Source organism: Furipterus horrens, unplaced genomic scaffold (genome assembly GCF_987537825.1).
Source record: "Furipterus horrens unplaced genomic scaffold, mFurHor1.1.pri manual_scaffold_1, whole genome shotgun sequence".
NCBI lineage: Eukaryota > Metazoa > Chordata > Mammalia > Chiroptera > Furipteridae > Furipterus > Furipterus horrens.
This window is the reverse complement of record NW_028327171.1, coordinates 212,017,948-212,045,541: the sequence shown is the minus strand read 5'-3', so window position 1 is coordinate 212,045,541 and position 27,594 is coordinate 212,017,948. Positions and strand designations below refer to the sequence as shown.

Here is a 27,594-nt window from a genome sequence, read left to right as displayed (position 1 = left end):
CCTCAGAGACAGCCAGCTTTCTTAGTTCAGTCCACTCTCAGTACATTGGTTTTATTATCCTCCCACTTCCGACGGGCCTACCTGATTTCACAGGTGAATTCACTGTTGCACCCTAGTTGGCAGTCTTGGGAGCTTGATGGCTCAGAAACTGGTTTGGTTTAGCTCTGTTGATCTGATGAGCCTGGCCTGTTTGTTCTGGCCAGCAGAGGCCAGAAAGATCTGTGTTGTCCTTCATTTTTCAGGAGGCTGGGCTGCTTCTAGATTGGGAGATAACCTTTGCTTGGAGGCCCTAAGGTGGGGCAGGAGACCAAATGGGTGTTTGCCTCCTTCCTTAGAGTCCATGTGTGTAGCATGAAAACTTGACCATCGGACCCTGGCCTCCTGCATCTATGTCTTGGCTTTGCCACTTCCTAGCTGGGTGACCTTGAGCAAGTCATTTTGCTTCTTTATACTTCTGTTTCCTCATCTGTAAGATGGGAGCCGCGTTATTAGTAATTTATCATCTATGAAACCCTTAGGACAGTGCCTGACAGGTAATGAGTACTCTGTAGGGTTACTGATTAATCTCCTTGGGCCTCCCTTGGCCTGTCATCAAGTGCACCCTCTGGTCACAGTCAGGGAACTAAGCACAGCCTGTATCTCCACTGGGTGATGTGGCCGTGGACGTTTCTGCTGTGCTGACTCCGAAAGTTCCGTCCCAGTTCCTCCAATGACATTGCCCTGTTCTCCAGCCTAGCACTTTGGGGGATTGTATGCTCTTGTAAAATTGACTTGACTGTGTCTGAATTTAGTGCTAGAGATTATTACAAGTCTTTGGCTCTAACTGTATGATGCTAAATCAAATATTAATTGAATTTCAAAATGAGTCGAACAAACTATTTGATGTCACAGAGAAGAAAAGCCAGAGCTATTCCGCTTCTAGTTTTTGCTATTGGCGTCATGAGGATGCAGCCAAGAAGCTTCTCTCCTCTATTGACTGGGACCGGGAATCCTAATACCAGTCAGTCACAAAGTGGGAAGGCATGTCAGCTTTCTCAAAGGGGTCACTATGGAATGACGGCATCTGAAGATCCCACATCAACATTTAATTAAAAAGCAGCTTTGTTCTCCTGTTATCTTATATTAGTTGCTCTGATTTTGGAGTTTCTTTTGGTTTGACTTTATACTGCATTATAAATCAAATATTTGTTTGTTTTCTTAACATTTCGTTCTGTTTCATGGTTGTCTTTCTTATAAGGTCTTTTCTTTAGCATCTTTGATCCTTCATGTTTGACTGGGGACCACAGTCTGGGTCCTCTTTCGTTGGGTAGTCCATAAAGCCTTTAATAATGAATAGCTAAAATCAGATCTCATTTTCTGCTTTTTATGGTTTATGATCTTGGAACCTTAGGGTTCATTTTGTGATGGCGCTTGAGTTCCATAGAAAGGTTCAGCACATCCTAGTCTGCTTTGGTGAATGCTGAGTGGCATTCCGCCAGCCCGATATGCAGGACATTTGGGGAGACAGGTTCCCATTTTGTACCTGGCTATACAATCTAGGCAACTGTGGATGTACAGAATTATGAACTGCCACTCATAAACCACCTTCATAACCATTATGTCTTTAGTATGAATCAAAGACTTTGTTTCATTCTTTCAAGAAGTATTTACCGTGCGTGGCAACATTCTCCATGCTTGGGATTCATCAATAAACAGCAGATAAAAGTCCCTTCCCTGATGGAACTTACATTTGAGCTGGGGGTGGAGATGGGGTGTAAGAGAGGTTCTCGGGTAAAGAAAAGCAATAAACAAAATCATTAGGGTTCCCAGCAGCATCCCTATGCTAGCTTGTTATTTGCTTCCTCTTAAATTATTCTTACTTCATATAGTGACATTTCTTATGACAGGCTGCAATCTTCAATAAACGCCACACAAGCGGCTTTAATGCAGACCTTCATCATGGGGATTGAGTTTCTAGAAATCGCTGAACCCAGGTGTAGAGTTTCCCCAGGTCAAGGTTATAGATGTACTGCCTTCTCTCCATCCCCAGTTCATGAGAGGACAGAACAAATCACCACGTGTTAACTTTTTGCTAATCATCCTAGGCATGGCTTTCGGTATGTTTTTTGAGGAGGTCACCAAGAGGACGTGACTGTCGGTTGACCCAAGAGCTGGACCCAGGCACCTGGAGGCTTCTTAGCCCCTCCCCTGACCTTGTACACTGTCTGGAATATAGAGCACACCCACTGTGCCCATGGCCAAAGCCATTTCAAGGATGCAGCCTCAAGAGTAAGGTGTTATTGAGACCATCTGGACTGAACATGCGACCGAAGGGCACTTGGGCCTCTATATGAACTTTTCCGATTCTGGGGGGCGGGTACAAAGAGCTATTCATTTTGTGGATGTCCAAGACAAACCTCGTATGTAAGTTCCCATGTTTATTACATCTGCCATCTACCCATCGGGAGTGGTCTGCCTCTTTCTGGGGTCTCTCCTTGCCCTCTGTGAAGAGGGGCCAGTTTATAAACCTCTATATGTGCATGAAGTCATTACTGTCACCTGTACCATTGGCATCGTGGGTTGCGGTGATTTGACTGCATTGTTTTCATTCACATCCCTTTCTGCCCACCCATGTCTGCGATGGGACTACTTTTCCACCAAGCTTGACCTTAGAAAGGCTTGTATAAACCAGAGGCCGAATTCTCAGTCCCTTAAGGAGCACATGTATAGTCCTTGAAAATAAGTCATTTAAAAATGTCAGCTATGCTAAAAGATGGGTCAGAGCATAGCCCAACTACTTTATTTGAGTCCTGTCTGTATCAGTTCCTAAGGCACAAGCAGGGGTTTAATAAATACAGTAAGATGCAGACATAATATAGTACTCCTATTAGTATAGTAATTATATTAGTATGATAGCAGTATCTAATGTAATGTAGTAACATATAGAATATATAACATATACAGTAACATATATTATGGGTTGCCCTACTGAACAACAGTAAAATTTCAGCTCTGGGGGGATCATAGAGATTGTTCAGACCAGTTGTTTTTAACCTGAGATCTGTGGCTGCCTTTGAATATCATCAGATTGATCATAAAGTTCAGTGTTCATATGGAGACGATCCATAAGTTCTATTAGAATCTCCAAGTGCTGGTTTTAAAAATGCTTATTGAGACCAGAGCTCAGTGGTAGAAAGATTGAGACTCAGAGAAGTACTGACTTGCTCAAGGTCACACCGTGTTTGGCAGCCCGGGTCCAAACTACCAATGAGAAATATTTATAATGTGGTGAGCTTAAACGAGTGCAAGTGTTTCTGTCCTGTATAAACACCAAATGCTTGTGAGTGGGAGGAATTGGGGACTTGCAACTAAACGGAGTGGGATGCTCTCCTCTTGGTAAATGTAAGCTGTTAGAGCTTTCAGAATCTTTTTGAACGTCTTAGTAATTTGTAGGCGGGTCTTTGGTGAGTATTGGAAGGAGTAAACTTATTGTTTTTTAAAAAGGTTAATGGCTTAAACAATTTAGTTCCCCTGTGTGGCCCCCATTTCTGGTGTTTACTGAAGTCTCATTTGTGAGACCTTGAAAGGACAAGCCATCCTTGTCTCCGGACAGAGACACGCTCCTGTTTAGCTGGGCACGGCAGGCTGCGTCTGTAGCTCTTCTTCATCAGTGATGGCCCGGCCTGGGTGCTGCAGAATTCTGATAATGAGTGTCACTTCTATGTAGGTCACCGCATCCTTCAGGACACAATTCAGGTGTAGAACAGTGGGAAGTTAAAAAAAAAAAAAAACTATCACATTTCTTTCAATAGAAAGCTGGCTGATTTTGTAACTTCTATTTTTTAAAGGTCTATCTTTAAACCTTTCATTATAATTTAAATTTCAGTGATATATTGTACAATTTGAATGACAAAAGTTATGTTTATTTATTTTTTTCAACCTTGATAGCCTTAGAGGGATCAAGGTAAGATATTTTCTGAGTAGATTTTTGGTGTCTGAGCACTCAATCTATGAACTGGCTGTCATTCAGAATTGAGAGCAAAATACATCTGTCCACCCACGATCTTTGTGATGGGCAGTTGGAAAATAAAAATATCCTTCCCCCTCAAAGTACCCCCAAATCACAGGCACATTGTTAGTGCGTAATACAGTCTCACTGAATGAATGAGTTCGCGCTGAATGAATGGACAGTTCCTCCTTTCTTCCTGAACAGGTTTTATTACGCACGGAGGGGTGGGGCTCCGTCCTTTCTGGCTGTGGCCTTCCTCATGGCTGCAAGGACAGTGCTCAGCTCCTCTCTCTTCCTCTTGGCACGATGTGCGTCCCCACCCTTTTCTTGATGAACTTCAGGGCCCACTTGTCCTTCGATACCTTGAGCAGCTCCATGGAGAGCCGCTCCTAGGGGGCAAAGCCACAGGCTTCTCGGTCCCTGTTCTGAACGCACCAAGTGGGCTTGGTGACGCTCCCACAGCGGTTGTGCCTGGGCTTGCTCACGTTCTTGGTCACCCGTGGCCCTTGTTGAGGTCCCCGGCCATGGAGCAGCGTGGAGCCATGGGTGCTGCTCCTTGGTGGCCGCCGCGGTGGAAGGGCCAAGTCTCCATTTTTGATTTGCGTGACTCACCATTCCTGTTTCAGGCCGGAGGCTACCGGGGAGAGCCCTGCCTGGGCCGGGCAGCGCGCTGTACAGGCGCTGCTGTCGGGAAGGTGTACCGGGACCCTTCCCAAGGAAGGGCGCGTTCGTTCACGCCCAAATCCGGGACGCCCGGGCTCCGCGCGTCCTCAGCCAGAGTAGGTGGGACCCATAGTGCCAGTTGGATGTCCTGGCTCCTCTGCTGTCTTCAGGCAAAATAAAAGCTTCTTCAGAAGATGCCCGGGTGACATTCGTGTAAGCTAAGGTCTCACAGTCAGGTGAGAGAATGAAAGTAGGGGAAACTGAGTTAAGTCAGATGCCCCCGCGTTACCGCCGTGTGCGTATGGAGGCTCGGTTTCCCGGAGGAGGCAACGTGAACGTTCCTCCCAACCACGGAGATCTTTCTAGAGCTTCAGCTGAGGTGCTAGCCTCCTGTGTCGGATTTTAGCAGCCTTTTGTTTAACTCCATTTCAAGTCACTGTTTCCTTTTTTCTCGTTTGTCCCCAAATGGTTGGCTTAGGGAAATTTTAAATGTTTCGAAGGCCCATAAGGAAGAACTGGTTTTCATCCATTTCCATGAAGTTCCCTTGTAATGTGGGTATGATGGTTAATTTTGTGTGTCCACTTGACTGGGCTAAGGGATGCCCAGACAGCTGGTGGAGCAATGCTTCTGGGGGTCTGGGAGAGTGTTTCTGGGGGAGATTAGCATCTGGATCAGTAACTGAATAACGATCTCTCTCACAATGTGGGTGGGCACCATCTAAGCCCCCGGATAGTGCAGTCTGGTGGAGGGAGGGTGCGTTTGCTCTCTGCTGGAGCTGGGACCTTCAGCGTCTCCCATCCTCAGACATCCATCCATGCTCCTGGTTCTTGGGCCGTTGGCTCCTGGACCAGAACTCACACTGTTGCCCTCTGCTTTGGGCTCAGGCTCACACTGTGGGCTCCCCCGGCTCTCAGGCCTTCAGCCTCAGACTGAATTCCACCACCGCTCTCCTGGGTCTCCAGGTTGCAGACAGCAGACATGGGACCCTGTGGCCTTCATAATCCCATGAGCCAATACCTATCATAAAGCTCCTCTTACACATCTCTCTCTCACTCTCTCTCTCTCTCTCTCTCTCTCTCTCTCTCTCTCTCTCTCTCTCTCTCTCTATCCTATTGGTTCTGTTTTCCTGGAGAACTCGGACTAATACAGTAGGTGTCCCTAAAAACGAGGGAGTAGCAAGCCTGATCCTACCATCGCACTCTCGAATTTCTCCCCTACTCTGAATTTTGGTGAGGTGCTGGCTGTGTGTGCCCGCTGTCCTACACCAGGCGGGTCGCGGAGTGCTCAGGCATGAAGAGCTGCTTTGAGAGTCTGGACACAAGAGCTCGGTTGAAGGAAGTCATGTTTTCAAAGACGATGTGTTGTCTGGGTCTTATATACCATCATCTTGTCACATAGTAGGTACTGAGCAACATCTGAAGGGCTGTTCCTTAGGCATAAAACATCACGGGGGTAAATATCGTTAGTATCATCATGACTTACTTTGTTACTTATGTAATGTAATGTTGAAATTGAAAATCATTGCCTTCATGTTTTTCAGAAACTAAATGAGTTGCATTATAATTTCATAACCCCAGGACATCAAGACATTTCAAAAACACATTTGCTGAAATTATACTCCGCCGGCAAGAATAAATGGATAAGTGCTTAGGTATGATAGAGAGGATGAAGCTGATGATTTTAAGTATTATAAATAGAAGTGTGGATATCAAGGCACTGGAATTATTTTAATTATTGGCAAGAAGTTTACTGAGAACAGGTTCAGAGAGCTACGTGCCGTTGGCGGGGAGCTTTCCACTTACTCGTTCTTGCGTGCTCAGCGCTCGCATTGGGGTTGGCCGTGCGCGGGAGCTGAGCCGGAGCTTGGCTGGAGGGCTGCATCCTACCACCTGCCTGCCCCTGTATCTCACGTTTTCAGGGGCAGGGTCTCATTTATTCCCAACAACACTGTGAGGTAGGGACTGCTTTTACTGCCCACCTTTTTGGACATGTCGCTGAGGCACAGAGTGGTTAAGAGACATGTCCAAGGTCACCCAGCGAATAATTGACAGAACCTGAATTATGTTTTACAATAATCAGCCTAGGCCTGTTTAATCCCATAGCTTCCGCTTCCAGCCCCTCGGGTACCCGCTTCCCGCCAGACTGCAGGCTACACTAGGTTTAGGACACACCTTAATCCAGATAATATCATCTCCAGATCTTTAATTTAATTACATTTGGAAACACCCCTTTCCCAGATAAGTCACAATGGGTAAGGTTTTGGGAGTTGGAATGTGGGTGTGTCATTTTTGGGGGGACTACCACACAATCTACTACAGTACACCTTTAGTTCTTTTTATACATCCAAAATAAAGAGTTACTTTTTTCTGAAGGAACAAAAATCCTCACCAAATGAGCTCTTTGCTGTGAATACTATATTCTTTATCTACTCAGTTAGACCTTCTGAAGCGTCTCTTTGCCTCAGCACCCCTGAATTGTAGGCTTGTGGAGACCCTGTGAAGTTTCTTTTCTTTCCTGAATCTGATGGCATTTAAATGACTCTTTTCTCCGTCCCTCCACGAAATTCTTTTAAGATGCTTTTCTGGTCTGAGTTATTAACATTTTATTTCCTCTTTTTACTGAATTCTCTTTTGCTATCATTTCTTTTGCTTCTTTTTTGTTTGTTAATTTTTTACTTTAAAATTATTTTGGTTATTTATTTATGTACTTGAGTCCATTCTTTTTGGTTATTCTTGATTGGGTTTGGCCGAACTGTGTTTGAGGGTTGTTGCGGGTGGTGACAATGGCCCCGCTGTGTATTTCAGTGAGTACCATGGCGATTTGAAGAAATGTTCTGGGATTTGACAATGTTTTAAAAGCTAGGTCAGTAAGTAGTTCATGCTTTTAGGTTTATCTCAGTACCAAGGTGGAAAAGATGGCCTGCAAATTGCCTGCTGCTATTTTAATGATGCTTTTGGTACTTTTTAAATACAGTATTTTTTCCGAGTAGAGTATGAGATTACGAAACCAACTCTTATAGTTGGATCAAAATTAAGCTTTTCACTTGTGAAAAGTGACATGTTGGTGCTTTGGTTAATGTGACCTCAGTGATGTGTTCAGGCTGAGTTGCAGGTGTCAACCTAGGACATTCCGATTTGACCTCAAAGATGTGAAATATGTTAATTGATGGTAGTTTCTGTAGCTAAGAGCTGCTTGGTCTTGTGGGGATTGGAACCTTCTTCTAATCCAAAGTCTGCGTCTTGTCTGACACGTAAGCTGAGCATTACTCACGGGCCAGAGTGTTGGAAGTCAGGACCGTCCTGGGAAAGGGATCAGCAGCCACCACAGTCACTAACAAGCCAGACAAACTATTCCCTCCAGATGGGCTTTCCAGAATCACTCCTTTTCTCCTTAGGCAGTATTATCTTTGTAATAAACGCATGCTGAGATAAGACCACACCCCTCCCACACCCTTTGTCTAAAAATGGATGGAAGACAAGCTTGTGAAGCTTCCTTATGACTTTCTATTTTCTTTTTATCTTTTGGCATTTCCCATCACGGCCGTGCACCCCACTGGCCAGTCCTAACTACCGTATTTCCCCTCTTGCTGTTCATTTCCCCTTTAAATAACTGGCAGGTGTAGGGCTGACAAAGCGCATGTGTGGCTGTGAATGTTCAGACTTGGCATGAAAAGGGAAGGAAGTCCAGCCTTAGAAGGTGGATCTGTGGAAGCACAACAAGAGCTGGTCTCATTCTATTGTCTCCTGCTCGGTCATGGGGCATTTGCCAGCTAATTAAATGTAAAATGAACCTCAGTATTTTTCTTTTCTTTTTTGGTTTTTCAATTACAGTTGTCCCATTTTTTCCCCCCATTGCTCAGTATTTTTCTTATCAACTTGAACGCTCAGGTACGTGGGAAAGGAGAAAAAAAAATGGGGGTTGGGTAGGGAAACTGTTGGCGATAGTCACGATTGTCCAAATCTGCCCCAGTAGCCTGGTTCATCGCGTGTTTATGAAAAGAACCTGCAATGCTGAAGATTGGAGCCATCCACAGAGAAAAATAACTGTCAAGAAGGTGTTCACTTTTTCTCTTCATGGCAATGGCTGACTTGGGGCCAATGGGTTTCGTCTCCAATAAACAGAAGCTTGACTTTGCCTCTGACTCTGGGAGCCCGAGAAAGCTCGCACTTTTCCCTCTGTTCCCCCTGGAAGGCGCCCTGCCTGGGCTGTCCGGCTCCAGCAGGACTGGCCGGCAGCTCTCAGCAGCAGAGACATTGCCCCCCAAGCCTCTCAAAGCCAAAAATGGCACATGACTTTCTCCGGGAACCTCTGGCCCAGGATCTTACTGCTTGGTACTATGTTACAGATGAAAAGAAACGCTGTGTCTTCAAAGTGCAGCGGGGAAGACCGTGGAAGATCGTGGGAAGCTCAGCGAAACGGAAGTGCTCGCTGCTGTGCCCGCTGAGCTGCGCGTCCAAGTTGGCACGTAGGTGCCCAAGTTGGGAGACCAGCGTTCTAACCATCTCCAGGGAGAAGAAAGATCTCGAGGTAGCAATCGCGCTGATCACTGCCACCCCACTCGTGAGCATCCTCCCTGTGCCGGCCCCGCCCTCCTCGCCGGGCCCTTTTCTGCACAAACGTGAAAGCTGAAATAAACAATAGCCTTTGTAGCCAAAGGAAAAAGCCGCAGCAGGCGAGGAGCTATTTTTAGACGCGCTGAAAGCTCAATGTTGATTACGGCATTTTCACACCTAAAACACACAAGACGTAAAGCTGGAAAGAAAAAAGTCGCTTTTATGCCTGCTTCTGGGCCCAGGACAGCTCCTGTCTTTCACCCGCTGCTTCCTGCCTGACACTTCCTTCTGCCCCTGGAGATGCTGCAGGGACAGCAGGCAGGTCACCTCTTCATGGCACCTCGTCCACACTTCCCTGGTGGCTTTTCTTTCAAAAACCAATTATCGCTCTTTTCTCCTATGTCCCTCTTTAACCTAATGGTGAAGAGATTTGTTTACTGCACATCGGGGCGCCGTGGGTCACCTCGCTCTGCGATGCCCTGACCCGTGCCTCCGGCACGCCCGCCGTTTCATTTGGAGAACTTCACGTCGGTCGGCTTTGCCTGTTTTCTCATTTGTTCTGCAGAACGAATCTGCAAGGTGGTGGTCTTACCCGTTCGCAGAGGAGAAGCAAGAGAGGCCGAGAAGCCTGCTCAGCTGACCCAGCTCGTCCCGGCTGGCTTGAGCCCGAACCCCGGTTTTCCTGAGTCAGAACCTCATGCTCAGTTTTCTCGCCGCCTTTCTCACTGACTTAATTTCAAACTGTTCTTGACTGCAGGGGGTGGGACTCCATCTTCCTTCGAATCTTTGTTCTACCTCCTTGATTCTACCATTAAGTGACTGTCTTTTGAGTAGTTTTCCTTTTTCGAAATGCTCCAGGAATGACCAGTAATAGCTAGGATGTCAAATACCTGCCATTTTCCTCTTCTAATTGAGACAAATCCGTTATGTTCCCCACTGAGTTTCTCTTTTCCACCAGGGTGTCTGATTTAATTGCCCCATCACTGTTTTCTGCTGAGTCTTAACAGAATCGTGGTTGTTGGCACTTGGACGCTTGGATTATTCCGATGGGTTGTGCCAACGCCCATGTGGCTCTTTGTCCAGCCTTCCTTGGATTGCTCATTGCTTCCTGATGATCCCGTGTGAAGCTCAGGGACTTACTCTGAGATGTCACCTACAGAAGGTCCTCGAGGTCCCCTTGCCTGGTATTGACCTCATTCAGTGTTTGGGCGTAAAAGCATCCTCCATTTGATGTATCCTGTTCCCATGCGCTGCCTTTATTCTCATTCGCCTCTTGCTGATTTACTTAAAACAGACCGGGGAGAGCAGCCTGGGGAGGGACTGTCAGCTTGAGATGGACTGAGAACTGCTCAGGTCCTTCTCCGCCCCTGGCGCCCGAAGGGTGCAGTCCCTCTTGCAGTTCTGCTCTCTCTGAGACCGGGTACCTTGAGGCCCTGCAGGGGACATAAAAAGAGCCATTCCAGCCAGAGCTTGGAAGGAGACACTCAGGGGCCTCTGAGAACCGCAGGAACGCACAGACGGTTAAGGTGATTTTCCTCCTGTTTATCTTATCGGTCCCCAAATCATCTGTAACAAGAGTCCTTTAGCTGCAAGCAACAGGAATGACTTTGGGTAATTGGGACGTAAGAGGCATTGACTAAAGCTTCAGAGTGGCTCACAGCACCGAAGACAAGCTGAGCAATGGACCTTGACCAGAAGGGGGGCCAGGGTGGGTGTGGGAAGCAGGAACAGTCCTTTCCTGGAGCCATGCCTGGGACAATTCAGCCTCTGCCCGCCGGTCACTTGACTCACGACTCAAATTAGAGAGGCTGAGTGACCTGGCTGGGTCACGGGCCAACATCTGGGGCCAGGTTGACCGTCTAGTAAGCCGTCCCCAGGGCAATCTCGGTGCCCTTCTCAGAGGAAGGGCATATGGAGGAGAGGCAAGTGAAACCAACAATGTCCCCCGCACTCTGTGTGTATCCCAGGCTCCAGAGAGTCTACAGGAAGCATTTCACAGCTGCCCACAGCCATGGGTGGTCCCAGGGCCCTTCAGAACCAGCAGTGAAGTGGCCCTTGGAGAGAAAGTGACTCAGAGGTCAGACACTGCCATGGGAGGTGAGCACCAGCTTGGAGGTCATGGGGGACGGTGATTGGGTGACTCTGGACAGGCGCGGGCAGCCCCTTCTGCCGGTGAGGGGTACTGGGTAATGCACATCCGCATCCCACAGAAGGGAAGTGTGCAAGCAGGAGACCTGTCGGGGCTGGGGGGAGGGGGTTCCTGAAGGGTCGGCAGCAGGAGCGAAGGGCTGGGGTGTATCACCAAGCCTCCCCTCTTTTTGGGGGACCGGATCTGGTACTGAAGTCTGGCGTTTCCCCCAAGAACTCGTGCTCTGGTGGTGTCTGGCAGGCTGCTTTTCAAGATTAGTGCTAGGCAAGGTCATCAGTAGGGGAAGTGCCTGTTCACGTGGGAAAGCCTTCCCCTTTCCCGGGCGATGACTGTCCCCACGTAAGCAGGGAGGACATGGTGCTCATTCTGTTGTGCCTGTGTGAGCTGCCTTAACACAGGCTGCGCAGCAGGGGAGAGAGCAGCTGAAACTGCGGTGTGGGCCGCAGGGTTCACCTGGGGGTTCAGCTATTGATCTTGGTGCCCTTTCTTAAGAGCAGATGTGGGAAGCAAGCGCAGTAAGTCGACAGTTAGGGACAACTCTCCTTCGCTCTAGGTACAGTGTCGCCCTGTTGGAGGGTAGCAACATAACCCTCCTGTGACCATCTCAATTTCTGCGGTCCCGCTGTAGTTCCGCGATGCTCTCAGCTAAAATCGACGGCAGAGCCGGCTCGTCCTGGCTTGTGAGAGTGGACCCGTGCGCCTCCTCCCAAGCCCTTGGCATCACCTTGGTCCCTGAAAATCAGACGTGGTGGTGCATTTACACCGTGGAAACTGGGAAGGCTGTAAAGCAGGATTTTTTTCTCTTTTTCCAGAGAGTTGGCTGTTAAACACTTATCCCCATTATCACTGAATATAATTCATTTTGAAGTGAGGCTATTTCATACCTAATACTCTCCCTCCTATGGAAGATGCGCTGATTTAGTACATAGTACCCGATAAGCATATACATGTAGTTACGTGTGTTAGACCCATTAACTTGTCATTGTTGCCTGGCCTTTTCTCACTTCCTCCTCGCTCCTGGTCTGTGCTCCTGGGAAGGATTACAGGTGTCAGCGACCTGCTCAGTCTAATGAGTCCACGACAGCACAGGGTTCGGTCATGGACTTCGGCCTGCAGCGCCGGTGAGCGGAGACCCTTGATCTCTGGGTGGGAGGAAGCCCACTGTTAGTGTGAGCACATTTTCAATAGAGAAAGGTTTTGCAAATTTATAAACCAAGTGATTGGAACAGTGAGTATAACTATAGGAGATGAGCTCTTCTCGGGCCAAGTGCCCTGTTCAGTGAAACGTCTCTTCGCTTCTGTATTTGAATCAGAGAGAAACAGTGTGTCTGGTCATAGATCATCAGAGCACATTATGTGGGGATGCTGCCCATTGAGTGTCTGTTATAACTGGCTTTTCTGATCATAATGACTATTAGGCTTAAAATCCTGATGCAAGACTGAAAGCGGAAGAAGGAGAGTTCTTTAGAAAATGAGGTATCCTAAAACAGCTAAGTCATTTGGTATCTCTGAGGGGCAGTAATGAAAGAAGATGGAGAAACCAGGTAACTACAGTGACTTTGGACAGGTTGAATCACATCACGTACGCATAGCGCACACACACACACGCACACACGCGCGCGTGCACACACACACACACAGCTTACCATTATTTCAAGCACTCAAAGGCTTTGCAAAGAGAAAGCCCTAAATGCTGAATCATAATGTGGAACAACCGAAGTGTTGCTCTAAGAATAGAATATGCGTTGACTTAGAGAACAATGATCTCTTCTTATAGTGAATAGAAGATTCTGAACTACTTACCTTCAATGGTAACGTCCCACAATTCAGGTGGCATTTATTGAGCATCTACTGAGTCAGACTCTCAGGACCCCCACATGATCCTGATGCAGTCCTATATCTAGGTTGTTTGGGAAATAAGCACACCAATAATGGGAGGAGAACAATACACACTCAAGAATGAAGGTGAAGAGCCCATTGCTCCCCCAGTACCCCTAAAATTACCCCCTAAATCTTCCCAAGGACATGATACATTTCTAATTGCTGGCCCCTCCTTTTTATATAAAAAGACCAATCATATAAAATTGTATACTTTTATTTTTAAAATTTTTCCTTGTAAAGCATACTCTATGTGGAACATTAAGAACGTGTAAAGAAGTATAAAGACAATAAGTCACTTACAGTCTCCCAGAGATAGTCACATTTTAGGGCATTTCCCTGGAATATTGTTTCTGTATATGTGAATATATCATAGTTTTCAAGTTGAAGACATTTATATACACAATTTTATACTCTACTTTTTCCCTTAAAATTCCCATGAGCGTTTCTGCATGTCATTAAATATTGTATAAAAGTTTGCTTTTTAATTGTTTTATTTATATTTCATTAGGGGTATTGTAATTTATTTATCATTTTTTCTGTTGTCAGACTTTGAGGTTGTGTCTAATTCCTGCTGTTATAACTTAGAGATATCTTTGCGGTACATGTCTATAGAAATTTTTGTTATCAAAATCTTTGTGTGCGTTTCTGAATGCATGCTTACCATGCAGTCTTAGGCCTAGAATTACTGAATCAAACAATTACGATAATTGTAATACCTTTGATAAATATTTCCAGATTGCTTTCTACAAGCAATCCCCAGTTTATATTCCCACCTGCAAGGATGTCAATATTCTTAAAATGTGCGTTTTAATGGTAGTGTAACGGATACAAGCAGGGAAGCTGAGTTCTGAAAAAAATGTTTTCTAGGGATTCGTTTTTATGGGAGTGAAATGGCGTCCTTGCTGTCGCCCTGAGCAGTCAGCTCTGGCCCCCTTCCCTGCATGACTTGCTCCCTCCTTACATCCTGCTCTCCTTACACACCGCCTTCTGCCAGAGGCCGTTCTGGAGCTGTCTGACCACTTCTTTCCCTGTTTTGCTTTTCTTCTCATGAGCACTACTTGGTATCCAATATGTGTCATTTACTTACGCATCGGCCCCCTGCCTGGGGGCTCCGTGAGGACAGGAGCTTGTCCCATGGACCACGCCCAGCGCGGAGTGCGCGTTCCGTACACGATGTCAAATGGATGCCCCCAGGTACTTGCATGGTTTGGTGGCCGTCACGCTGTGGGTTTTTAAGCCTTCACAAAGCTTGAGGGTGATGTGACGTCACGAGCAACTGTCCGATGTTTAATCCGTCCTGTCCGGAAGTCAAAGATGGCTGGCCCAAGCCTGCTCCCTGTGAATGACGTCAGGCGCACAGTTGCACAGATAGGCACCATGTGCTCGGTCAGCGTCTGCCAAACACAGAGACAAATTTAGGTTGATTTGACCTCTCATTTTTCATATCTGGGAGCCTGAATTAAACCAGGATGGCATTTATTTCCCACTGGAAGCACCCTGTGTTTACCATGCTTCCCAAATCAGATTTTGGGGGCCGTTTTGGTACTAATTACAGGTTTTTCTTGGAAATCCAAGCACTATATTAGTCTGCGCTAGTCGGGACCCATGTAGTCTCCCCCATTTCTTGTGATAATGCCTTAAAACGAGGAGGTGCCTAGAATGCACCTTAGGGTGGGCCGATGGGGCCCCTGGCCCCTGGCTGTTGGTGGCCCCCGCAGCTGTTGCGGAAGGCGTGGCGAGGCGGAGAAAGAGGAGCGAGGGGAAGCTGCCCAAAGTTACCGATTCAGGCAGCAGCAACAGAGAGAATGGCTGGAATCCACATGGCCAGGACTGGTCCCCCCCTTGGCCTCCTGAAGAGGCTTAAAGGGCTGGGTGTCCCCCCATCATTTGTTTCTGCCTGGGGAAGACTACCTCCTTTTCCCAGCCATGTCGCTCCGGGCCGGCTTGTCTGTGCCAGCCCTACTTGCCCCTCCTGGTGGAAGCTCCGCAGACCTGGGCGTGGCGGCTCCTTCATCCCTGTTCCGTGCTCTGCCCTGGAAAATATGTCACTGAGTGAATGTAAGGAGCTCACGGGTGTTCCCAGGGACCAGATCAAGTCAACTCTCCACCCGCATTTATGCAGGGTGGCCGCTCTTCCTGACTGTCTCCTGGTACCTTGTACTCTAAAAGCATCCTGGTTTGGATGATAAGTTATAGATTTAAATATTGATGACCTGAGGCTACTGTTCGAATTCCTTATTGTTTTTTTGAGCTTCCGTATTCCATATGCTCCCATGGCCCTCCATGGCCTCGGGTAATATGTACATAATGTCCTCACTAGACCTGATCCCACTGAGACCATTATTTCTCCAATCCAGCTCTGCAGTTAGAGGGCATGGCTATACGCTGGGGAGGGCCGGGGGTGACATAGGGAGAACTTTGGATCTTATTGCAAAAATCAATTGAGGAAGGTCGGGAGTTCTGTCCCCGTGGAGCCACGTGGTTCTGGCAGCTTGGGCACCAAGTGCTCATTTGATGGCGGGAGGGCGGTGGTCATGCGTGGGCTTGCTGCCTCTGTGACTAACTGGGCTTGAGAGAAGGGCTCCCCGATTCCTCTTTGGTCAGAAGAAAAAGGCCAGCCCGACTGCCAGGGCAGTGTTTCTCTGCCAAAAAGTTCGTCATGTGTTATGTTTTCTGAAGTCCCCGACCTCGTCAAATCTCGACACTGACGCCCAACAGGCCTGTCTAAACCATTTTCCTCAGCCTTTTTCTCCTAGTATTTCCATGTGGAGTCTGTCACTGTGCCCAGGGATGGATGCATGTTGTAAAACTTGGCAAACAACTCTGTATGAGTAGCTTTCTTCTAGTTAGAGAAAGAAGGGCGTTGTTCTTCAGGTAAATATGCAAATAGCTTTTGGGTTTGGAACAACAGACTTCAAGGAAATGTTAGTGATTTTTATAAAAGCTTCAGCAAAATGTCTCACCTTTGAGTCAAACAGACTTCTTTCCAATACTAAGAACAATTCATTTAGAGATAAGTTAGTAATTGAATGGTTAGTATTTTAATTTAATGTATAAACTTTTTAATATTGATACAATAAAAACCTAACAAGTCACAAAGGTGAAATTTTTTATAACCATGTTTTGCTGCTGCTTTTTCAGCTGTGCTACTTTTTCCCTCACTTTTCTGATTAATTTCTTTCTCTTTCCCATCCTAATGCTCTGACATCTTATCTTGGTGTGTGAAAGGTTGGCCTCCGGTGTCTGAGTTCACTGAGCATGTCATGAAAATCAATACTCCACTAGGAGAGGCTAAGTAGCAAAGAGGAGACCAACTTGCTTTCTTCACAGAAATGCAGAATTTTATATTATTTTCCAATTTTCATTAAAAGATATAACTTAAATGTTCCAGGAGAACATACAAGATCTGTCTGTAAAATGTTCAGCTATCGTTAATATAATGAGAACCTTTGTGTGCCACTGATGTAACCTGGCAGCCAAGGAGAGTGGACTGGAATGCACATGCGTGAACAATGACGACTTCACTGTACTAGTCAGTGGGGGTGGTAGTCGCTGTTGAGTGAGTGTGTGTACTCTGTGGCCATCGCACTCAAAATGACTGAGCGAGTAGAGCAAAGAATCTGCATCCAATTTTGCATCAAGCTGGAGCATTCCTCCGTGGAAACTATTTGGATGACTCACAAGGCTTTCAGAGAGGGTGCAGTGAGTGCAGCGCAAATGAAAGCGTGGTGCTTCAGAGATGGTCAGGAGTTTGTTGAAAGTGACCCATGTACTGAAAAGCCTGCAACACGCAGAACACCTGAGAATGCTGAACTCAGCCCCCCTGCAGCCCAGATTTGGTGCCCTGCAACTTCTGGCTTTTCCCCAAACTAAAATCACCTTTGAAGGGGAAGAGATTTCAGACCATCGATGAGATTCAGGAAAATGCAACAGGGTAGCTGAGGGAGATTCAGAGAACTGAACCTCAAGGGGCCTACTTTGAAGGGGACTGAGGTGTCATTGTCCTGTGTACAATGTTTCTTGTATCTTGTATCTTCTCCAATAAATGTCTTTATTTTTCATATTACATGGCTGGATACTTTCTGGGCAGAACTTATATTCATGTTTTTCCCTTTTGATTTGGTTTCTTTCCTTGGAGGACCATTCATCTAACACGTTATTTATTTCGTTTTTCCCACTGTGAAGCGTGTCAAGTGACCAACAGTGTCGTTTCCTGCTTCCCTGTCTAGTGGGGCTGTTGGTTTAAAATAGCTCTGAAGCATATCTGAAGGAAATTAAATTAGTATTCTAAAAAGATATCTGCACTCCATGTTCATTGCTACATTATTCACAATAGCCAAGATATGGAAGCAATTAAGTGTCAATGAATAAATGAGTAAAGAAAACGTGATATGTATCCAATGGAATATTATTCAGCCATAAAAAAGAAGGAAATTCTGCCATTTGTGACAACATGGATGAACCTGAAGGGCATTATGCTAAGTGAAATAAGCCAGGCAGAGAAAAGCAAATACTGTATGATCTGACTTATACGTAGAATCTAAAAAAGTTGAACTCATAGAAACAGGGAAGAATGATGGTTGCCAGGGGCTGGGCAGAGGGTGGTCAAACAGTGAAAACTTTTAGTCATAAGATGAATCCGTTCTGGAGATTGAAAGTATAGCACAGTGACTATAGTTAGCAATACTCTATTATATACTTCAAAGTTGTTAAGAGAATATCTTAAATATTCTCAACATCAAAGAAAGAGGTGATGAATGAAATGATGGATGTGTTAATGAACTTGATTGTGGTGATCATTTCATAGTGTGTACATATGTCAAATCATCACATTGTATACTTTAAATATATGCAATTTTAAAAAGATTTTTGAATTTTATTGAAATATTACGTGAACAAATAATTGGAAATACAATCACATCAAAGAACAAATTGTCATGGCTTTGAAATTTAAGCCAAACAAATCTTGTAGGGCAGATATCAAAAAGGTGTGAAGTCATAACAATTTAAAAACACAGTTAACCTATTTACAGGAATGCAAGACATACAATCATAGGTTATTTTCAATATAAAAAAAACTTGAATTTGTTTGCTTTAGTTTCTTCAGACTACTAAGACAAAGCACTAGCTTGTACTTTTATTTACAGCTTACTCCATACTCCTCGGTAACCTGTCTCAAATTCAGAAAATGAAACTGTCCAAAGCCAAAGGTTCTGCAAAATCTTGATTGAACAGTGTGCTCAGCCTGTTTTGAAGTAAACTGAAGCCTGCAACAATAGAAGCATTGCAATCCCCAGAATAAGGGACGACTGCAAGACCAGTAATGTCCAACAGCATCTATGAAAAGAGGAAAAAATAAAAAGAACTTGATGGTATATACAATAGTGATTTCTTCGACCCGGTACACATGGCAGCAAATTGCTCCTTGAGGCTGAGACAGTTGAGCCAATTTGCTTTGAAGAAGGTAGTAGCTCTGGAACCCGCTGTGTCTTGCCAATACCTCTGGGAAGCCCTCCCCTGTCTATTTCCACTGTTGCCTGTAAGTTTCCTGACAAGATCCCTGGTTTTCATGACTGCGATCACAGTTACCAGAGTAGTCACTACTGTGCTGATGCGGCGGCTGAGCGATGGGTTGGGAAACCCCAGTTCTGTTGGTTGTTGGTTTGACGGCGCTTGGAATCAGGGTGCTTGTCCCCATCTGCCTTTCTCTTGCCTCCTGCTTTGCCCCCATAATTGTTCTGAGCTTCACAAGAACTATGGCCTTTCTGCTGTTGTGCAGGACCCCCCCCCCCCAAGGGCCTCTTGGTGGTCCCAAAGGTATCCCTTCTGTGAATAGCCAGCTCTGCCTCTCTCAGAGGTGGTGCTCCCCGCCCCCTCCCCTTCCTCCTCCTCTTCCTCTTCCTGCAGAGCCACCAGCAGAGCCATAGTAGGGACCCTCATAGCCGCCACGATTGTTGTGATCATCACAACCATAGTACTCATCATAGTACTCTTCGTAGCCTTAGTAATCGGGAGGGTAGCCACATCCACCGCACCCCACGACCCTGACGTCCAACTGGAGGTGGCACGCGTGGAGGAGAGTGATAGTAATCACCTTCACGCACAGTGCTTACGGAGGCCCATCCGGCGGCTCGGCCTTCTTTCCTTTCCTCGTCTGCCGGCTTGGCTGGGACTTTCAGTTGCTTCCCCTTCTGGTTCTTTGCCATTCATTTCATCCATGGCCTTAACAGCTGCGCCTCTGTCTTCGAAGTGAACAAATGCATAATCTTTCAACTTCTTTGCCCTTCCAAGTTTTCCCAATTCAGAAAGCGACTTTTCCAGTATTTCTTCTGTCACTGCGGTCGCCAAGTTTCTCACAGATAAAACTTGTACCTCAGCCACGACTTCTGGATCTGCTCCTTCCACAGGCTCCTCCCATTCCACTGTAACTACGTTCCCTAAACAGTCCCTTTCTGCTTGCTGGTGGCATCGGGTTTGTGCTGCTCACTTGTGAGCCTCTTAGTCAAGCAAGCAGAACCCCCGATTCTTCTTTTTGTCATTGGGTTGATGATAGAGAGTAACGTCCACCAAACCCTCTGTTAAGCCTGTGACTTTACTGAGTTCTTCCAGAAGGTTTACTTTAGTCTAATTCCTCAGAATTGTTGATCCAACAAAAAGCCTTTTGTTTGTCATGGAAATGCACACTCGGACGTGTTTACCAGCGTGACTGTCATAGCTGTCACTCAGGTGAACAGCTCCCTGTGCAGATCCATCACAAGATGTAGATCCCAAATGTACGAAATAAAAATGATCATATTTTTGTGTTAATCTAAAGGTCAGGCGCCCCCATGTTTGTTTAAAATAGTTAAAAGGATGATGTTTAAGCCTGATTTTATCTCTTAAGGGCAGTGGTAAATATTTAACAACTGAGTTTACAGGAAAGAAAAGCCCGACTTGTAACATTTGCCAATTTCTGTGGTGTAAATGCTCCCACTACCATTGATTTCAAGTTCCCACGGTGATGTCTCTGAACACATAGTTGAGAAGAGCTGTGTACTCCATGCCTGACATAGAATTTCCATCACACAGACCCCGTAAATGCAGGTAACTTCAAGAGCATAGATGATAATAAAACGTGGTAAAATAATTAGGAGGAGATGAGGTTTCAGTATTTATTTCCTCTGCTTTTAAAGTAATTTATTTAATTGTAAGTTTGTTTGATTTAAGTTTTGGAAATGGCTGTCTTTAACAATCAGCTCCCAAAATTCCTGAAAATTTCACAATCGGCAAGCAGATGTGAGCTGGCCTCAGTACACATCTGTGGGTCAAGAGTGAATAATAAAGCATGTTTAATGTCAAATGAACTAATGGTTAATGAACTCAGTGTCAAATAAAACAAAGTAAAAGGAGGCCTGTTATGTTCTGTAACTTTCAATTCTTGAGTCAACAACTTTAAACTGGAAGGGTTGGGCAAACATTATACTTCCATGTTATAAACCAAATGACTGCCAACTCTGTGTAGGTGTGTGTTGAGGGGTGGGTCAGCGAAGATCACCTGGACCTTTTTCTTAACTGGATGGGATGGATGTGGTAACAAATGGACCCAAACATGTAAAGGCTCCTCACAAAAGTTTTTTTCTTTAAACTGAATTTATTAGGGTGACATTGATTAATAAATTATTTAGGTTTCAGGTGTACAGTTTTACAATACATCACCTGTATATTGTATTGTGTGTTTACCACCCAAAGTCAAGTCTCCTTCCGTCACCATTTATTTCACCTTTATCCTTTTCTACCTCCTCCCAGCTTCCCTTTCTCTATGGTAATCACCATATCATTGTCTGTGAAAAGTTTGTTTCTCACTCATATAATAATGATGGTTTAGGCCAGTTCCAGGTGATGATGATGATTACTTTTTTTCCCCAGAGATGTCTGCTCCACTTAGTCATTCAGGGACCAGGTTAAAGACAGCTCTGCAACCTTACCCAAGGTCACACAGGAAGGAGACTGAACATGATGAGCTTCCCTTCCATTAGCTACACCTCAATCACACGAACACACCTAGCTGCAAGGGAGGCTGGAAAACATAGTTTGTTGGTGTGTTGGGGAGAAGAGCAAAACAGATTTGGGGGAACAGGTAGTGGTTTCTGTCACATTATCCCTTCATATGTTTTTTAGCTCTCCTAATGCAGCATGATTTGGGGAATGTTGGCCTAGAGATGAGGAAACTTGAATTTAGTTAGTTTTATCATTAATTGTACTCTTAGACAAACCCAGTCCTCTCTCTGGGCCTTGGTTTTTTTGTTTTTAAAATTCAGGGCTTGAACTAGGTCCTTCCTCATTCCTGACTCTCTGCCCATTCACTTCCTCTTCCCTACTCAGCATCCCCTGTTATTGCTTCTTTCCTTCCTGCTCTTCTGGGGGTGGCTTTTGTTTATCTGTTGGTCCTGAGATGAACCTCTTTCTTCCAGGGGAAACTGGTCTTTCCTATAACTTGGCAGCTCTGTCCACCTACCTGGCTTGGGACCATGGCCGAAGAGCACAGGGTGCTTCTGACTCAGGGGTTCTGAGTGGCTGAGCACAGCTGCTCTGTCTGGGGAGAACTGTGCATGGCGCAGCTGAAGGCTCGTCAGGAAACTGTTCTCATTTTGCTTCACTCAGGAAAATGCCAAGCTGGATAAGCAGATGCAGACATTTTGTTCCAGCAAACTGTGCCTCATAGGAATTACAGTGTCTCGTGGGGGAATGTGGCCTCTGGAGTCAGACTGCCTGGGTTCAAATCCTGACTCTGCCCTTTTGAATTATTGTAACTGAGGCCAAATGACTTAACCTCTCTGAGCCTCAGTTTTCGCCTTTCTAAAGTGTTTACAATAAAATAAAAAATATAAAATAAACATATAATTTAAAAATACTCGTGTATACAACAAACCTCAGAGTGTTTCTGGACTATTAAGTAAGCTAATCACATGTAAAGTGCACAGAATAGTGCCTGCTGTGTGGTAAGTACTATAAAAAGTATTGTTTTTGCTGCTGTTATTAATATAATTATTATTTCACAGACCATTTGAGGGAATGCTGCTCTTATGGGCACTGTAAACAGGAAATAAAAGGGTTCAGATCTGATGAGCTAAAATGGGCATTTGGTCCAATAGATTGTACAGTGTAGCTATTCACCAAAGACACACAACTGTCCCAGCTACGCAGTGGGTGGTTTTCCTCTTCTCTGCCTCCCTGCCTTTACCTCTCCCTTCCTCCCTCCTTCAGTCCCTTTTCCTCATTGAGGAGCAAAGACAGTGAGACTTATCATGACACTAAAGTGCCAAACCGAGTCCTGCAGACCATTTCATCAGATCAGCCCCTTTCAGCATCTCTGTCCTCTTCTCCCTTCTAGAATCTTGGCAGACATTGCCAGTCAATGCGGGTGTTTTTCCTGCTGAACCTCAGTGCCTCCAAAGGAAGGCTTAGTGTTAAACACAGAACCCCTGGTGCTGTCTGACCAATCAGAGCCCACGCTGGCCAGAGGCCTGGAGGTCCCCTGCGGCTCCAGGCATCAACCCCTTCCTTGCCAGGTTTGTGGGGAGATCAAGGAGTTCGCAGAGGACAAGCCAGGTTGTTCAGGGCAGCGAGGGCAGGGGTGGGGAGTGGGGTTGAAAGAGGAAGCCCTGGGGGTGCCCAGGGCAGTATGGAAAAACAGAAGTGTTATACTGTGTTATAGTCGGGATAGCGGCCTTTTTAAAGAAGGATCGACTGTTAACCTTGCCCAGAGTCTTTCTCAGCATTGCCGCTGCCACCGGCCACCTTGAGGGTCAACCTCCGCTGACCCTCAAACGTTATGAGACATGCTTCAAAGAAGAGAGTCGCTACTATTCCTGAAAGTTATGGAGAAGAGCTTGTGGAAGAAGAAGGATTTGGGGGTGGGGGCTGAGGGTTTCCACTGGCAGAAGGGAAAAGGGCATTTCAAGTGAGGAAACAGGATGAACAGACTTGCCAGCGTGAGCCTGATGAGGGAGGCAGGCCCCCCCTCGCAGCCTCCCTGGAGGATGCTCTGCCAGGTTGCCATGGTGATGACAGACTCCTCTGGGCAGGCAGCCTTGTGAAGCCACCAGAACAGAAAAGGCAATTCCCTGGTTCTCATTTCTCCCCAGCCTGTGAAATGGCAATAAATGCCAGTTTGTTTTTGTCCAGAAAATGTGGTTTCTCTTGGAGCCTGACTTCATAAATCCTAAAGAGAAGATAATTCACCCAAAATAAATGTAGTTATATCATTATAAAAAGGACTGCTTTACTGTTTTTATTCTTTTTTGGGTGCATGTTTCTAGTATTCAAAAGTAAAATTATAACAGTTTCAAAATTAGCCCGAATGCCACCTGCCTGCTTGAGAAAAATCACTTCTCCAAATTTATCAAGTAAGAAATACTGTAGTGGTCTGGTAAGAGTAGAATGAATTTTAGACTGGGAAGGAGAGGACTTTACTTCCCCCTTGGTTCTGCCTCTTGCTGTGTATAAATAGGGACATTTTACCACCTGCCTCTCAGTTGCCTGCTTACCAAGTGACATAACAGCTTGACTTGATACAAAATTTGGCAAAAAAGAAAAAAAAAATCTGTGACTTGAACTATTATAACTTTTTGCTAATCCTCTATTTACACTTGTTCAAAATCTTAAGTTCAAGTTGTAATCATGGTCTACATTTATTTTTACGTCCTGCCATTATTTACATTTTTCTCCATCGCCTTAGAGTGTTTCGGATTTTTCGTGCTTGCGCTATGCTACGCACCATACCTGGCCTATAAACGTTTCTCTTATGTCGCACTGTGTTTTCTCAAATGGACCGCTTTTGATAGTCAACTTTGAACCTGTACCTTTTCCCATATTAAATTAAAACTATATTAGGCCGTTTGCTCACTTACTGCCTGATAGGTTTCCCAAGAGATTTTACCAATTTACAGTGTCGTAGAGGAGCAGTGGTAAGAAAAGCCATTTCATCAAACTCTTGCTGACATTCTAAATAGTACTATTTATTTACTTCTGCTAATTTACTAGGGAAAGAGGATCTCTTGTTGCAACTTGCTTTTTTAACTACTGGTGGGCTTGAATATTTCCCTATGGTTGCTCACCTTGTAGAGCTTTTATTTTGTGAGTTGTCTTTTTAGATCATTTGTATTTAGGCCTGTGGTTTTTCTTACTGTTTCAGGTAAGGAAAATGTTCACACTTTGTGGCACATGCTGGCTTGTTTCCTACTTCACATCCTTTGGGACTGCTGTTTCTATTTCCATCTGGACTTGTATTAGCACCGCTACTTACATAGTGCTTGCTGCTTTGTAATTCTTTTGGAACTTTAAACATGTTCTTATCCTCCCCCCTTTATAGGAAAATTATAATTGTTCAGTGAGTTATTCCTACCCTACGCCCCTGAAAGTCCTGTCTGAGTTTTCACTGCAAATGAGTAAAATCTGCGCATTAATTTTGGAGCGCCAGGCATCTGTTGAGTCCTTTGTCCAGGAGGTGAGACTTGGCAGTTGTCGGTGGACTTGAGTTCTTGACATGCTTCACCCATTCAGGCTCAGTTACAGGCTGCTGCGGAAGCTGCAGGACGCTTTAGTACGCAAGTGAGATATTGTCATTAGCATTTATTTAGCTTTAGATCGCATGTGCCTGCGTCTCCTGCTCAGTGATTTGTAACATGGTCACAGAATATGTACCTTGATTTGCACAGCCTTCGGTCGGGGCGCTCTTTGCAGATTCCCCAGGGGGGCGCCGTTCTTTCTCTAATATTACATTGGTATTGAAATGATACACTGTTTGACTTCCTGTCCTTAGCACCTCACAGCATTATCTTGTGTTCCGTGGCATTGCCTTTGGGGCTAACAGTTTCATCAAAGAGATGTATTTGATTGTAGCTATATATTTTGTCCTATAGTGCAGGCGTCCCCAACCTCCTTCCCTCCAGTCCGCGGACGCCACTTGTGTTACTGCGTGAGTTCTGCCTTCTGTCTCCCCCCAACCCCGATCCGTGGAAAAATTGTCCTCCATGAAACCGGGCCCTGGTGCCAAAAGGTTGGGGACTGCTGCTATAGTGCTTATATTAGTGGGTTTGGAAAAATACTGGCAGAAATATTATATTGGTTGATATAAGATCTATAGTCATGACAATAATACAAGTAATTCCAGCTGACGTTTGATGTCTTACCGTTTCACTTATTTTTTGTAGTTGATTTAATCCTTAAAATCACCCTATGAAGTAAATACTGTCACTATTTCCATTTTGAAGTTGGGGAAACGGAGGCATTGGGAGATTAAGCAATTTACTTCTCCTTTTTCCCCCCTTGTCCTTCACTAAGCCGTGGAACTGGAAATGCTGGTAGTAGCTGTGTAGGAAGCATTTCTGGTGCCAAAGAATGTAAGCCCTTGAAATGATATCTTCATATCAGTTAGTTTATGGTCTGGTCTTATCATCTTTAAGGTGAAAAAAATTAGATCCCAGAAAGTTTTTGAACTATTTTTTGTTATGAAAACAATAGTACTCAATATGCAGAAGTGCGTAAGGTAAGGATTGCCACGGTTTCCTTTCTTCCTATCAATTTTACTCCCCTAGAAAGTTCCATTAGCCTTTCGAAGTGTCTTTCTGCAGACCTTCTCTTTCCATAGTTAAAGAGCATTTCTAAATTTCCAAGGGAGTTGGGGGCCAGAGCGTAGAGTAGAAGGCAGAGCTTATGACTTGAGGGATGTGTTCTTCCAAGTGCCTGCATTGGCTCCCAAAGGAGCTCCTGCTCCAAGGAAGCCCTGTGGGACAAGCAGACGATTGGGATACTCCTGTGACCACCTGATACTGCCATTGGGGTAAGCCCAGTTCAGAAATCAGCTGGTCTTTTTCAGGGAAACCAGTGGCTTCAAGTGATTTTTCCCTGCAGGTATGAAACTAAGGTGCTATCAATAAAAGGCCTTTGTTCATTTATGTATTAGCTTGTAATTTATGTGCACAAAGTAAATGAGACATATTTGAAACATCTGGCCAGAGATTTCTATTTCCTGTGAGCCGTGTAGGGGTTCCCTGGTAGAGTTGTAATTGACCGAATGAATAAATTCTGTTTAAGATCAACATGCTTTTTATGGGGTCACCTGTTAAGATAGGAGACGGACAAACCTCGCCAAAATAAACATTGGAAAATGATTAAGAATGATAGATTGTGCTCAGAAATGAGCTGCGAAGAGACACATTCTGTACTTTTCTTTTTCACCTAGAGGCGTATTTTCTTCGGCTGTAATAACCTTGTAATGTCATGTTTGATACTTTTGGGTCACCCTTTCTGAAAACACAGGTTTACTACATATGATCAAGAAGAAATGGCAATAGACGTATGAGAGATCAGGGCCCCACAGCCGTGGTCATAGATAGCTAGTCATTCAAAACGCTACTTTGCTACATTTTTGGGGACTGTCCCCGAGGGACCAGCTCAGATCTCTGTCTCGGCCTCGCTATGATACCGGGCGAATGAATCAACACGGTGACGTTTCACAGACACTTGCTTTGCCATTTTCCATGTCGTCTAAGGAGACGCTCAGTTTGGGGGGATTGGGAGCACCATGGCCCACGGCCTCTCTGGTCCACAAGGCTCCACATGTGGCCCGAGGACCCTGTAAGGGCCGCCTCATTCAGACTGGCGCCCTGGACTCGTTGGCTTGTCTGACCCCAATGGGGGTGACAATTCAGAAAGGTCTCTGTAGCATTTCTGCCCAGAGGGACCTCAGCAGGTGCCCACCGTGCTGCTGAGCCACCTCAGTAAGTCCTTCTTAGTAAAAGTTGAAGAGAGCCTTGACAGGGCTAATAATAATACAGGTAATGAGTCTTGTACTTGAAATGAGCTTAGGCATAATTAGCTACAGGACATCTCTGGTGTTAGCTATAAATTCCTCCTTACTAGAATAGTAGGATAGCTCTAAGATTTAGTTGCGATAATAATTGTGACCTAACATTTATTGATCCCTGACTATCGTGTATTAATCATCTAAGTGTTAGATCAATTCTGGGAATAGGGTCCTATTATATTTAATTACACTCATTTTACAGCTTACAAAACAGAGGGCCCGTAGCCCCGGCTAGTGGTTGGCAAAAATAGGATAACATCTAGAGAGTTGGGATTTAGAGTCTAATCACCCAACAAGACAAGTTTTTATTTCTTTTTCTTCCTTTTCTCACTGAGAGCAAAAAAGGAAGGGGAAGAAAGACGAAGCGGGAAGAGCAGGGTGACAGATTGCTGGTATGAATCTTTTAAACACCTGTTTAGATTTTTCAAAAATCTGTTAGAGGAAGCATGCAAAACGGGAGGTGGAACTGTCTGTCGGCAGACCCTGGGAAGCTACCTTTTTATGTGCTGGTTC

General features: G+C 45.3%; 1 protein-coding gene and 2 pseudogenes across 1 annotated transcript in view; 1 reads left to right on the top strand and 2 right to left on the bottom strand.

The window, feature by feature from the left end:
- DNER (delta/notch like EGF repeat containing) overlaps positions 1–27,594 on the top strand; it is a 254,998-nt gene that overhangs the window by 38,906 nt on the left and 188,498 nt on the right. The gene's annotated exons all lie outside the window — the stretch shown is intronic.
- LOC150022752 (large ribosomal subunit protein eL36 pseudogene) lies at positions 4,199–4,532 on the bottom strand (annotated as a pseudogene).
- Positions 18,757–23,274, bottom strand: LOC150022751 (heterogeneous nuclear ribonucleoprotein R pseudogene; annotated as a pseudogene).